The 15432-nt window shown below is 42.7% G+C and overlaps 1 pseudogene; it reads left to right on the top strand.

Moving 5' to 3' along the window:
• Positions 1-3061: 3061 nt before the first annotated feature.
• On the top strand, positions 3062-14897 carry LOC126994358 (uncharacterized; annotated as a pseudogene).
• Positions 14898-15432: the final 535 nt, after the last annotated feature.

The raw sequence follows: 15432 nt of genomic DNA, 5'->3' as shown, positions 1-15432 counted from the left end.
ATTTTTCCATGAGATTTTTTAAATCATTCTTAAGTTCATCAAATTCCTCACGAAGCTCAGCAACAGAAACTTTCATTAGTGATAGAAACAACGATACAGCCACAAATGTTGATATAAATATTTGTGCTTTTGGAGAAGAGTACTAGCTTTCTGAAAGCGCTGGAGTGATCTTGTTCAAAGAACACACATTTGTAATGCATTATTTCATGAAGGGGCACATTTTTCTCTGCACCAAGAAAAACTGATTACACAGCAAGTCGAGCATATCTCCTTTTACTTCTCATTGTCTGCAATTTCATTTTGAAATTAACTTATAACATAGATGCTGGTTAAGTGCAGTAAGCTTTTCACTGATTCAGAATGGAAATGCTTAACGATGTGGAAGAGAAGATAATGTTTTAGGGTTAGAATTCTCATTTTCATTAGTGACACTTTATTCAGTGAATTCCAGCGCTTTGTTTATCCAAATGAATATGTATATAATTCCTGCACAAGTCCAAAAGAAAATTGCAAAGTTATCCAGGCAAGAAGTTGACGCTGGCAATCCCAACTATATTTAAAGGAATATTGCTGCATATGGAATGTAATCTGCTAATTAATGGATTTATTTTTAATTATTTATTTATTTATTTATTTATTTTTTTTTTTTTACGTCTTGGCCTATTGCACAATTGAAGGCTTCTTCCCGGTGGATCCTGAGTTCCTGATGGTTTGGCCCAATAAGCTTCTTCCCGGTGGGGCGTGATGGTTTCATTCAGCCACGTTCTGGCACCAGGCGAGTGTTTATAGTGGCGCCATCTTGTTGCTTGTAGACCAGCATATCTCTGACTTTATGTTGCAGCGTTGTCATAACTTTGGCCTCTGCAGTCATCAAGGGATAAGTAAATGCTCTTCTCCGAGAGTTTTCAGTACATCTTTTTGAAGACTTTCACCCTGAATGGCTGAAAATAGGAAGAAACTCAAGAATCTCTGTAGTCAATGACTGTCTCAAGTAATGGACGGCTTACTTCTCCCCAGATTTGGTTACGCGCCTTGTCATTAAACTGCAATTTGAAAAATAACCTTTTCGCAAATTCTTGGAAATCAACTGCCGGTGCGAATCGCCATAACTTCCTTATTTCTGAGGCTACAGAAAAGTTTATGGTGCATTTAACTTTTATTTCCCTTCTCCCAAGAGCGATTTTGACGAACCCAGACCTCTGGTCATTTTCGTTTAGTGTATTAGCCCTCTTGCCACGTTCTGTGCCTCTAAGGGCTGTAATTTGACATGTAGCCCCTCTTGGCAATGTAGTTTGAGCAACTCGAAGGATTTTTCGATAGCTCTATTCCAAGTTCGTCGTTGAGCTGTGACAAAATAGCCGGTTTTCTGCCCTTTTGCCGCGATTTGGACACGTCCTAGTTTTTTGCTTATAACTTTTTTATTTATTTAATGCTTTCCAACCTTTTTTTCTGATCATTAATCTGTATTAAAAGAGCTTTCATTTGCCACCAAGATCGCCTTCCTAGCTTCAGTAGTTTTTGCTCGAGCTCGACCAGAAGTCGCAACGAATATTCGCCGAGCCTGACTCATTTCATGCGCTGTGACAAAAAACCTTCCTGACGCCATAAAAATTAATATATCTGTACATAACAAATCAATATATGAACATTCTTAATATGTTGACTATCTGTATTCAAACTGTGAATATTTATATAAAAGTTACTAATTTTATAATCATTTCATTATTATAAATCAACCTTATATTAAACTTATATTATATATATATATATATATATATATATATATATATATATATATATATATATATATATATATATATATATATATATATATATATATATATATATATATATATATATATATATATATATATAAGCATAAATGGTTAGAAATAAGGTTGAATACTAAAAAATATGAAATAATATGTATATTAAGGCCATATTAATATAGGTTGGTCTATAGTGAAATGATTATATAAATTAGTAACTTTTATATAGATATCTTAAAATGGTTTTAATAATAAGATAGTCAAGCATATATTGCAGTGTTCATTTATGATTTTTTTATGCAGATATATATTTTTTGTGGCCATACTGGTGAGTTGCCGGTTTTCCTGCCGCCCGCCGGCGCTGTTGACTTAACTGTATTGCCAACACTTGTAAACAAGTTCTCGCTATTTTATTTTATCTATTTATTTATATATATATATATATTTTTTTTATCAACAGTCCAACGAAGCATACTGATCTCCCTGAGGCTACGGGCATCAGGATTTATTATGTGGGGGCCCAATTATGGGTCGGAGTCTATCCATTGTGGTTTTGTGGGCCCCTCACTGATTGGGGCACTTCCATGCCATGGTGTACTTGGCGTATAGGATATCCGGCCCTGGCAGAGTTTCATATTTTATTTCCAAGCATTGGCCAAGCCTTACCTTGATGTTTCATTTTAATGAGGGACATTTTAACTGAATTTTGTCCGGGGGTCTGCAACTGTACCCAGTCCTTGGCGGGAAGGAGACGAAATGCAAACACCCCTCATTTTCTTTCAACTTTTGCAAGGGTTGAGGCAAGTGCTACGCGCAATATTTCAATAAAATTCAAGTAATTTTGTATGAAAATATAAATATAGATTCAAAATTATAGCAGAGAATAAATCCTTGCGCTGAAGCCTGATTTTACCATTATCAGCTTGATAAGAGGGTGTCAAGAAGCAATTGGAGTTGCAAAGTTTTCCCTACAATGGCATCTTTTCTCCGAAGAGTTCGGCTCGGCTTGAGAGTATGCGCCAATATACACCCACTACAAATCAGTCCAACGAGAAAGCGGGAACACGTATGGCGATGAGAAGGAGCCCAGCGGTGGCGTCAAGCTGCATATGAGGAATGAGGCACAAAGATTTTTTCCTAGGCCTTTAAATCTTGCTCTATAATATTCAATGTACGATTCTGTAACTTAAATACTGAAAATAAATAAAGAAAACCCTGAGTTCTCCAGAAATGCAACAGAAAGGTACCAGTTTTCGTTTCACTCTCGTTGTAGAAAGTGGACATTTTAGCAGATGGGTGGGGGGTCGTCCACACCTCCGACCCCTCCCCATGTAACGGTGGAAGGCTTGGTTACTCTTGGTGTCCTGGGTGGGTGAGATGCAGGGTTCCCATACACCTGCCTGCCACCTGAGGGAACGGACAGGTGTAAAGGAAGGTTAACCCGGTAGCTGCGGGGATCATGTTTCTAAAGGCTCTTCCCTCTGAGCAAGAAAAATGAGAAAAAATCATCCTCTTACAAACCATTTCATAATATATATCAACGCATTTGTGATCAGTTTATGCATCATCTAATTTTGGGAGTCTATATCATGGCACAAATTTGGCCCCTCGCTGGTACCAGGTTAATTAACGCTCCCTGCCTACTTCCCCCCCTCTACCCACCCTACTTACTTTTCCTCAATTATTTCACAACTTCTTTAGCCAGCTTCAAGTTCCACCTCCTCATGCTCTCCTTTCCCTAGCTTCCATGTCTCCTATCACTTCTTTTTATCCTCACTTCTATCCCCCTAACGTGTTCCTTCCCCTAACCTCCCTGCCTACTTCCTCCCCTCTACCCACTCTACTTACTTTCTTCCTCAATTGTTTCATCACTCCTCTTATCCAGAGTTACACCTCCCTCATGGTCTCTCCCTAACTTCCCTGTCTCCTATCACTCCTGTTACCCAGAGTTCCACCTCCTCATGGTCTCCGTCCCCCTGCTTCCCTGTGTCATATCAATCCTGTTACCCATAGTTCCACCTCCATCATGGTGTCCCTCCCCCTAACTTCCCTGTCTCCTATCATTCCTGTTACCCAGAGTTCCACCTCCCTCATGCTCTCCTCCCCTGCTTCCCTGTCTCCTATCACCCTTTTATCTTCACTTCTATCCCCCTAACGTGTTCCTTCCCCTAACCTCCCTGCCTACTTCCTCCCCTCTACCCACCCTACTTACTTTCTTCCTCAATTGTTTCATCACTCCTCTTACCCAGAGTTCCACCTCCCTCATGCTCTCCCTCCCCCTACCTTCCCTGTCTCCTATCACTCCTTTTTACCTTCAGTTCTATCCTCCTAATGTGTTCCTTCCCCTAACCTCCATACCTACTTCCTCCCCTCAACCCACCCTACTTACTTTCTTCCTCAATGTTTCATCACTCCTTTTACCTAGAGTTCCACCTCCTCATGCTCTCCTCCCCTGACTTCTGTCTCCTATCTATCCTCCCACTTTGTTAACCTGCCCGCTGCAGTTGACACATATTTCACCTTCACTGGTAGCCTGGTAACATATACTCAGAGGTCTTTCTCTGCCTCTGTGGTGGATAGTGGAATGTTTCCCATGTGGTACTGGTGTGCTGGATATCCCCTCCCAAGGTGCAGGACTTTACATTTTTCTTCATTGAATTGTAGCAGGCACTTTTTGTTCAATCCATGTAGCTTGGTGACATCTTGTAGGAAATCCGCAGTCAAGGGGTTAACTATTCCAGCATTCCTTCTTACCTTTATTAGTTTACCTCCCTCACATACTCCTCTTAATAACCTCCCTATCTCCTACGTCCCCTTCAATTACTCTTGACTACCGGTATTTCATCACTCTGTTTTATCTTTAGTTTCCCCTCTTTCATACTCCTCTTAATAACCTCCCTGTCTCCACCGTCCCTTCCAACTACTCTTAACTATTTCATCACTCCTTTTTATCTTTAGTTTCCCCTCCCCCTAACTTTCCTCTCCTTTACCCCTGCCCAGCCATACTACAGGCCCGGCACCACTGCGGAGAACGGCGTGATCCTGACGGCGCAGGTGGTGCTGACGCTGGTGGCCGTGCTGCCCTCCATGCAGGGGAAGAACCGGGCGAGGGTCAACATTGCCAAAACCAATGCCATCAGGTGAGGGAGGGAATAGTGGATAGAAGGGGGACGGCGGCACGGTAAGGAGGGATACTGAAGGAAGACGGGGTAAGGTAGAGAGGAAGGACATGGGGTTAAGATCTAAATAAGTTACTCAAAGACTGTGCCTATGGGTTCTATGACATAATATATAAAGGTACTTGGAGATATCATATCATATGCAACAACAGATTCAACACACAATTAATATTTTGCAAATTTAGGTCACTATCTGCAGTAGCATTAAAATTGCTGCTTACTAACGGTTTCAGGGGTGTAATGTGTATATTATAATGTACATGTGTATGTATGACTGTACGTGTGGCGACATCCGGTCGGTGTCGCACAACAGGATGTCTAACAACACGTCGTGCTTTTGGCCGTGGGAAGCTGTGATGAACTGACACTAGGATCAGCAAATGATGACTTTCATCAACAGTTTATGTGACAAATAGCCTTTCCGAGCTAACCTTTTCAAATTTCTCGGAATTGGAGTCAGCTGTCCATGACTCTCTACCGGTTTACCTTGCCCCATATGTACATTACCCATCGCTGATCTTGCCGGTGGTTCTTTTTATCATCATTGTCATCCCCCTGTTCTGCCTTGTTAAGCGGGCTCTGAGTTTATACAACCATCTTCAGGCAAGAGTTGCCCCACCGCGCTGAGTTCGTACGCATTGTGACTCGAAGACTCAATTTGTATCAAATCTTCTTCAAGGATTTTTTTTCTTTTCGTATTACTATTCCAAATAGCTCCATTACCATGTATCCTAATTACAATTTAGTCAATTTATTTTTTTCTAGGATGTATCTTGTAAATCACTGTTCGAGCTATTATTTTGTGTTCTCGGAATAGTGCTGAGCTACCATGTCCACGACTTTAGCCCTGTTTACCTCGCCCTGTATGTACTTTGCCCATTTATTGTTACTTCCATGATTATTTTTATTGTCATTGGCATTTCCCGATGTTGTATCGTTAGGCGGGCTCTGACTTGTATATATATTTTTTTTACATGCAACCATAATAGGCCCTGGTTTAACTAGTACACATTGTGCGACTGTAACATGGGTAGGTACACTGATTTTAAGGGTTGGGTGAGCCGCGAGGTCGCGACTTTTTCCGTGACCGAGCGATGTAACGTGTATATTATAACATACGTGAATGTGTGAATGTATGTCGTATCGCATGGCCCAGCGGCGCCAGGACGTTACACACAGATGCTACGTTGTGCTTAGGAGGTGTTCCTTGCCGTGGGAACGGTGTTGATTCAGCAAGCATGGTGCCGCTGGCCGCTCCTGTCCCGGGAGACGCCGGGGCAGAACAGAGCGGGCGGCGGGCGAGAGCACAGGACTTCTCGGAGCGTGCGTACAACTTACGACTCGTCCACAAAGTACTGTAACTATTCTGTGAATATATTTAAAAAGCAATACAACCATTTAATCAACCAGAGAGAGAGAGAGTAAATTAAGTGAACTCAAAGTGAACTTAACGGTTCAGCTCGGCCAACACATAACTCACATCACTTAACTAAAAGGCTATTGTGTTGTCTCACGACTTCTATCAACTGGAGAAAGCAGGCAACGGCACACCGGACCTGACGTGAGATAACAGTTCGCGCCTTAATCAAAAACACACAAAAAAACAGCTAACAAAAAGGCTAACAGGGGCCGTGTTCCCCTGTTTTTCGCAAATAAAACGTTAACAAAGCGTCGGACAAGGATGTTATTTTGGCAGTGGATGTTTGAGACCCCGACCTAATGGGCAAAAATATGATTTGGTGTCACATGTGGATAATGAAGCACTTACAAGAGTAAATTTAGGGTAAACTTGGCTAAAAGTTAAAGGCACTGTGAGCGAGGCTAGTCCCGCCCCGCTCATCTTCTCGTGACGTCGATGTGACGTTTAGCTCTGACGTATGAGTAATCATCCATCCAACCAGCAATTATGTCTTACTGCTTCACATACACTCACACACACACTTTGGGAGTGACTATCTCAGAGAACATGTCACCAGACAAACACATCAACAGGATAACGGGACAAACTATGAGTTTGCTGAGGAACATAAGGACGGCATTTGTGTATTTGGACAAGGAGATGATGAAGAAAATAATAGTTACAATGATAAGGCCAAGGTTGGAGTATGCAGCAGTGGTCTGGTCTCCTCACGAAAAGAAGAATATAAGAAAGCTGGAAAGAGTGCAGAGAATGGCAACTAAGATGGTACCGGAACTTAGGGATCGGACTTACGAGGAGAGACTCAATAGCATGGGGCTCACAACCCTGGAGAGAAGAAGAGAAAGAGGAGACCTGATAGCAGTGTACAGGGTGGCGAGCGGGTCGGAGAATCTGGACAGAGAGGACCTGTGTGTGTGGAGCGAGAGAGAAACAAGAGGACATGGAAAGAAGTTGAGGACGACCACGTGTAGGCGAGATGTGAAAAAATTTAGCTTCCCAAACAGAAGCATTGAGCTGTGGAATGGACTGGAGGAGGAGGTGCTTTGTGCAAGAAATATTCATGATTTTAAGGAAAAGTTGGATAAGAGAGAATATGGAGATGGGACAGCGCGAGCGTAGCTCTTTTCCCGTATGTCACAACTAGGTAAATACAACTAGGTAAATACACACACACACACACACACACACACACACACACACACACACACACACACACACACACACCGTAGCAATAGTTAATCTACTGTAAATATGGATGTTCCTTATATGGACTATCAGTTGGGGAGAAACAGTTTTACTCGAAGGAAATCACTTATCCTTTACTTGGAAAATGTGACTATTGGTAGTACATGCTGCTTGTATGTAAGCGAGCAGTAGTTTCTGGTTTCATCCCTTGTTGGTTCACCAACCTCCCCCATACCCAACCTTTCCTTCCTCACACAATCATCCCCACCCAACTACCCAACAACACCTTTGTCGTTGGCGGGGCTAGCCTCGCTCACAGTGCCTTTAACTTTTACCCAAGTTTACCCTAATTTACTCTTATAAGTGCTTCATTATCCACATGTGACACCAAATCATATTTTTGCCCATTAAGTCGGGGTCTCAAACATCCACTGCCAATATAACATCCTTGTCCGACACTTTGTTAAGTTTTATTTGCGAAAAACAGGGGAACACGGCCCCTGAAACCTTTAGTAGCTAGGAGCTTGGCAAGGCTCTCTAGGAGTCTAGAGCATCTGTTGTAGTAAAACCTGACAAAGTAGGCATTGGTATACAAGTCTCAGGCATTGGTATATAGCTAAGCCTTCAATAACATCACAAACAATTGCTCTTGATTTTTATTATGTGCGATCGTACACTCGTGGGTCGTGACGGCAGGTGCAGTTATGAATGAACTCTAGTTTATTTTCTTTCACTGACCTTTGTCACATCATCTATCTGTTGTGAGCAAAGTGCATTAGTGTGGTGCTAGGATTGATTCCAAGTTTGCTAAAGACAAGAAACCACAGGTCGCTGATGATTCCTGCAACAACAGCTAAAAAAAAAATAAAAAAAAGGACTCTCGTCTTTAGGATTTTCAACATAACTTATGTATCCAACCAAGAACCAGTAGTTCATGGTTATTATAAGCACTTATCTGAAATATGCACAAGAAAAATACAGTACATACTAAGTAAGGAAGTAATGACCTCTAAAATGCTAACGAAAAACTAACAAGTTATATACACATTAACTACGTAGTAGCGGCAAGCCGACCAGTAGGCAGCGCCGCGTAGGGTATATCTCAGATAATTAAAGCAGCTAGCGAGATACGGTAGCTGACCGCAGGTGACCCAGTGGTCACCTACCTGATGAGACGATGATTAGTCTCTGAGTTGACACGATGGCGAGTGCACGTCAGTCATCTGAGGAGCTTTCTTCAAGCCCAGAGGATTACACTGATACGCAACGTCGTCCTCAGAAGCCCAAGAAACGAAGGAAGCTATTACTTGGTAAGCAGAATATCTCATATTTTTATATAAAATTAGTGAGTAAGGAAAATTATGTGTGTGTGCGTGTGTGTGTGTGTTCTTTTCTCCCTATGTTTATAAAATCTACAATGAGACTTTTTTCGTTTATCAGGTCCTGGAAACGACGATGTGGGTGGCGGCCGGTCAGACAGCGAGACTGATTACAACAACACTGATTCTGACTATGACATTGACACTGAGTATTCTTCTCTTGACGATGACCTTTACCTTTAAAAAAAAAATCATGATAAGCTCACCATTGCCCCGCCCTGTCCCTCCCCCTCAGGTACCTGGAGAAGGAGCTGGAGAGCCACCCTGACCCCTACGAGGTGGCGATGGTCGTGTGGGCGCTCTCCAAGGCCGACTCCAGCAAGAAGGAAACAGCCTTTAACCTCCTGGACAGCATGAAGAGGGAGCACAGTGAGGACAGGAGGAGGAGGAGGAAGAGGAGGAGGAGGAGGAGGTGGAGGAGGAGGAGGAGGAAGAGGAGGAGGAGGTGGAGGTGGAGGGAGAAAAATAAAATCCCTCCCGAAATTGACCTATCTTTCGGCCACTAGTCTTAACTCTTTATAGGAACAGTGAGAAGCGGGTTTTTTTTTCACATTTGTTACCTTTTTTTATGCCCTTGAACTGACCTTTACTGTAAAAAAAAAAAGTTTGTATGTCATTTTCCACAAGTTCTTCCACAAGTCTCATTCTTGCCACTCCTATTCTTTCTATTGTCATGCCTTCCACGTAACATCCTCTGCAATCCTTTTCTCACATCCTCATTCATCCCGTCTCGTCCCCTTCCTCCATATTTCACATGTCGCACTCTTTCCATTCCTATCCTTGCTATTTTCTTAACTTCCACGCAATATCCTCTACAATTCTCTTTCCCATAATATCTATTCATCTCTCCTCTCCCAGGTAACAAAGTGTACTGGTCTCGCGAGCCCATGTCCTTCAACAACTTGGTGTAGGAGAACAGCCAACGCCCCTTCGTGCTGCCCAAGGACGACCAGAAGTGGGACGCACACGCCGTCGAGACCACCGCCTACGCCCTGCTCGTGTATGTGGCCAGTGACGGCATCGGGATCATTCAAGAGAACATCGTGCGCTTCCTGGCTGTGATGCGGGAGCTGGATGGCGGCCTCATCTCCACCCTGGTAAGTGTCCGAAGAATAGAGTTGTTCTTAAAAAAAAAGTGGTTTGTAAGAATGGGGAATAGTTTGAGGGATGTGATGAGGAATGCTTGGGTTTGGGAGGAGATAAATCTGTAGAGGAAAAGGTTGAAAAAAGTGTTATAGTTACTGCGGTGTTTGTGGGCAAGGAGTGGATGGTAGCAATGGAGAACAGTTTTAACCCTGTAGCTGCGGGGATAATGTTTTTTTGGCCCCTCTAAGCAAGAAATATGAGAAAAAAATCATCACTCACTCAAACCATTTCATAATGCATATCAGCACATTTGTGATCAGTTTATGCATTATGTAATTTTGGGGGGTTTATGTCATGGCACAAATTTGGCCCGTCGCTGCTACCGGGTTAAGGGTTGTGACGAGGAGTGTTTGTGTTAGTGAAGAGAGAAGCCAATATGGGGAGCCAGAGATAGATGAAAAAATGTTATGAGGTACCTTGGGGTGTTTGTGGTAAAGGAAAAGTTTATGACAAGAACAGTGAAGGACAGTCTATAGGAAAGAGATAAGCGTTTTGAGTTAGGAATAATCTTATCTGGGGATCAAAATATGGATGGAAAAAATCTTATGAGTTGATCTCTCTCTCTCTCTCTCTCTCTCTCTCTCTCTCTCTCTCTCTCTCTCTCTCTCTCTCTCTCTCTCTCTCTCTCTCTCTCTCTCTCTCTTAGTCCTTACTGTCCCCATGCCTCACCCTCCCCCCTCTCTCTCTCTCTCTCTCTCTCTCTCTCTCTCTCTCTCTCTCTCTCTCTCTCTCTCTCTCTCTCTCTCTCTCTCTCTCTCTCTCTCTCTCTCTCTCTCTCTCTCTCTCTCTCTCTCTCTCTCTCTCTCTCTCTCTCTCTCTCTCTCTCTCTCTCTCTCTCATCTATTAATCCCTACTGTCCCCGTGCCTCACCCTCCCATGCCCTTGTGCCCCCCAGGACAGTGTGGCGGCCATGGAGGCGCTCGTGGAGTACTCGTACCGCGCTCGCCTCAGGGACGTGACGGACATGTGGGTCGTCATCGAACACTCGGCTGACCCCAACTTCACATCAACAACAATCTCGGACTGGCAGAGCTGCGGTCTTTTGAGGTGAGAGTCAGGGGATGAGAGGTTGAGGGAAGGTGGAGCAATTGTGTTGTATTACAGTGTATCTTGTGTTTATTGTAGAGATTAGTGTAGTAGATTGTAGTATTGTGTTTATTGTATTGTACATTCTTATAATTACTGTTTATTGTAGAGATAGTATAATAAGGAAGAAGGTTAGTGGTGCTTAGCATCCCCCAGACTTGGCTAATTCAGATACATCGTATGTACATTGAAAAATTGACATTAAATACAGCGGATGGGCACCTGGCTCGTTGGGTCAGGTACTTCGAGCAGTTGTACATCGGAGAGCCCCAAAGTGGGCAGCTCCCTCTGGCTGGGTTGCAGATGGCGACTGCTGTTTCACCAATAAATTCAACTCCATCCTCTCTTGCAGAAGTGAGAGAGGCTGTGAGGATATTGAAGGGTGGAAAGGCAATATCAGTACTGAGATGATGAAAGCTGGGGTTTAAGTTTTGATTCGTGGGTTGCATGCGGTGCTCTCTGCCGTGTGGTAGACCGGCGCCATTACTTTTGATTGGAATAGGGGATTGGTTGTCCCTATCTGGAGAGGATAAGGAGACCGACAGGATTGCAACAGTTACCGTGGTATCCCACTGCTCAGTGTGTCTGGCAACGTGCTCACTCATCTCCTGCAGATGCAAATTTGATCTCATCTGCTAAAGTTTAAAGGACCTGAGCAGTCTGGGTTTACCACCGGGAAGTCAACAATTAACTGGATCCTGACGTGTATGCCAAGGTCAGCATCACACCCAGGCAATTAAGCCAAGGTCAGCATCACACCCAGGCAATTAAGCCAAGGTCAGCATCACACCCAGGCAATTAAGCCAGGGTCAGCATCCCACCCTGGTAGTTAAGCCAGGGTCAGCATCCCACCCAGGGATTTAAGCCAAGGTCAGCATCTCACCCAGACAATTAAGTAGATTAAAGTCCCCCACCCTAAACCGGCAAGCTGAGTAATATTAGAGGAAACAAATAAAGTAGTGGTGCCTCAGTATGATGGCTACAGGTTGTTACTAATGCCTTGTCTCCCCACCTTACAGCTGAGCAACATCTGGGGCCACGTGAGCATCGTGGGCCACGGGTCGGGCCAGGCGCTGGTCCAGCTCGACTACAGCTTTGGCGTGGATGTGGAGCCCCTGCTGGACTACCCGCCAGTGCCTGCTTTCGACTTCACAGTCTATTCAGAGTTTTATGGCAGAAATAATTCTCACCTTCGCTTCACCGCCTGTCAGAGGTATGTAGCACCTCACACCTCATCTAATTATCATATTTTCTTGTGGTAAAGGCAAGCAAACAACTGCAAAAAGGAAATGAAATAGTTAATACATACTACCTTTGAACCAAGCAAAAATAATTACAAAATTTGGGCTAAAGTTGTCAAATTTAGACATGATCTTCCCTTTTTAGACTACTTAAAAGCTTATCAGTAAAATCATAAATGAGGGAAACTACATAATTATTAATTTGGACAACATTTCAAATGGAGATAAAATTGAAAAATTTTAGTCCATGAAAGCTACCAAAATTGGGAGGCAAGCAGTTGCTAACATCAAGAGCAAAACAGTAAATGTGAAAGAAGCCTTGAAGACAACAATAAGACAGCTGAGGAGGCAGACAGGTTTCTGTAGGTCTTGGTGTGGTGTGTGTATGGATGACGCCTTATGCAGGTGGTGCCCGACCTTCTCAAACCTCTTCCCACCTCGGCTTTTAATTTTTCTATTTATTTTGAGTTAACCTGGTAGCAGTGGGGATCAAGTGTCTTAATGGTCCCTCTAAGCGAGAAAAAAAAAAAATTCAACCCTCACACAAACCATCTCATAATACATATCAAAGCATTTGTGATCAGTTTATGTATCATCTATTTTTTGGGGTTTATATCATGGCACAAATTTATCCCGTCGCTGCTACACGGTTAAACCTCTTCCTACCTCGGCTTTTAGTTTTTCTATTTATTTTTAGTTAATGATCCATTGTAATTTAGTTTATTTATATAACTCCTTTCATCCCCTTCTGCCTCCTGTATTTGTTTCATCATACATCGTCTAAATTTTACCTTCTTTTCTTGTCTAATATATCAGCTCTTTATCCTCACATCTTGTCTTGGAATATTTGCATAAACCATAAGCTCATCTTCTATTTCTAGCCTTGGCCACATGACAGAGTCTTTGAAGTGTGAGTGCTCACCAGTGTTTTCTTGGAAGACACAATTGAATAGACATTTCAATCTGACAAACAGGAAAATGCATCAGATAGAGGAGGATGCAGCTATGCCATAAGGCTTTGCAAGGAGATCTAAGAGAAGTTACATGAAAATTGAGCATAATTAAATGAAAAAATAAGTGAGGTCATTTAGTACTTATCAGTTCCCTCTCACAACAACAAACAGGAAGCACATAGCAGATACAGGAGGATAAACACTTAAATGCAGTTCTGTCTGAAGGCTTTGCAGGGAGATCTAAGGGAAGTACATGAAAACTGAGCATAATTAAATGAAAAAATAAGTGAGATGCACTCAGTATTTATCAGTTCCCTCTCACAACAACAAACAGGAGATACACAGCAGATACAGGAGGATAAACACTTAAATGCAGTTATGTCTGAAGGCTTTGCAAGGAGATCTAAGGGAAGTGCATGAAAACTGAGCAAAATTAAATAAGATAGAGTGAGGTGCATTTAATACCTATCAGTTCCCTCTCAATAACAAGCAGGAAAATACATAATAGATACAAGAGGATAAACACTTAAATGCAGTTATGTCAGGATATCAAAGGGAAGTACATGAAAACTGAACTGGGATAAAAAAAGAAAGGAAGTTGCGTATAGTATTAATTCCCATTCTCTGCAGCTGGACCAACTTGGGAGAGTCTGAGACGAGTGGCGTGGCGGTGGTTGAGGTGCATCTCCCCTCTGGTTACTACGTGATGCAGGACGACCTCATCCGCCTGGTGGAGTCCCGGACCGTGAGGAACCTGCGCTGGGCCTACCGCACCAGCACAGAGGTCAAGTTCTTCTTCAATAATGTGAGTACCTGATGTGTGTTGCATTTCTAACGTCCTCATCTCTTCCATTTACTTACTCACAATGTTAATGAGCCAAGGTGACACCACTTACCACTGCCTCACTCCAACACTAGTCCTTGAAATGGTGGATATCCTTTGTTCACTTGCTATTGTGTCATAAGAAGACCTTGTTCCCTCTCAGACAGATGTTCACTTATGCTGCAGCTGAAAATGCACCACAACCTGATCTTGATAACTTGTTATAAACTTCCCCATAGTCTATAAAGGCAACGTAGCCTACACACTCAACTTCTTTCTTCTCCATACCAAACTTGTTCCTCACTCCAATCAGGCTGCTGAAACACTCCTCCTTACCATCCCTGAAAAAAACAATAAACTTATACCTCTCATTCATCCTTGGCTCCCTTTAATTTGTACAACATAATAGTTACACATTTCCTCCAGTTCTCTGACACCGCAGCTTGTTTCAAAGTTAGTCTGTAGTTTACACTTAGGGTGATTTTTGTAAACCTTTATCCATCCACCCACACCTTTGTTCTGCTGTGTGTGCTTACAATTTCTTGCCTTTCCCTTTAAGTACATAATCACCCATTAATACGTGTTTTCCTGCAGCTGAACTCAGAGGAGACGTGTGAGACATACGAGGTGGAGCGCTGGCACCGTGTCACCAACCACTCCCGCTACAACATGGCGCGAGTGTACGACCTCTACCAGCCTGGCAAGTGTTGGGTGGAGCAGTGTGTGGCAACAGCTGGTCTTAGTGTAGCTATTGCAGTGTTGACAGAATATGCAGTAGTTAGAAATAGTAGCAATAGTAACTGTAGTTGTAGTAAAAGAAACAACAACATGAAACTTGGAGCAGATGCTGCAAATATTTAGAGAACTATTGGGAAGAATGAGCATAAAGTTACTGCAACATTAGAGCAACAAATAACAAGCATAAAGGAAAATGGCTTGTAATAAAACCATAGATAAAAAAAGTCTGGTATAATTATATTTGTTCAAGATCTACATGAAGTATTGTCATTATTAACCCGGTAGCAGCGAGGATCATGTTTCTTAATGGTCCCCCCAAGCGAGAAAAATGAGAAAAAATCACCCCTCACACAAGCCATTTCATAATATATATCAAAGCATTTGTGATCAGATTATGTATCATCTATTTTGGGGAGTCTAAATTGTGGCACAAATTTGGCCCGTCGCTGCTACTGGGTTATTGGTGCTTTTATTATCAGTGCAACAGCCCAAGATGTGGATAAAGACTACAAA

The sequence above is a fragment of the Eriocheir sinensis genome, unplaced genomic scaffold (assembly GCF_024679095.1).
Source record: "Eriocheir sinensis breed Jianghai 21 unplaced genomic scaffold, ASM2467909v1 Scaffold78, whole genome shotgun sequence".
NCBI lineage: Eukaryota > Metazoa > Arthropoda > Malacostraca > Decapoda > Varunidae > Eriocheir > Eriocheir sinensis.
This window is presented reverse-complemented; position numbering and strand designations above follow the sequence as displayed.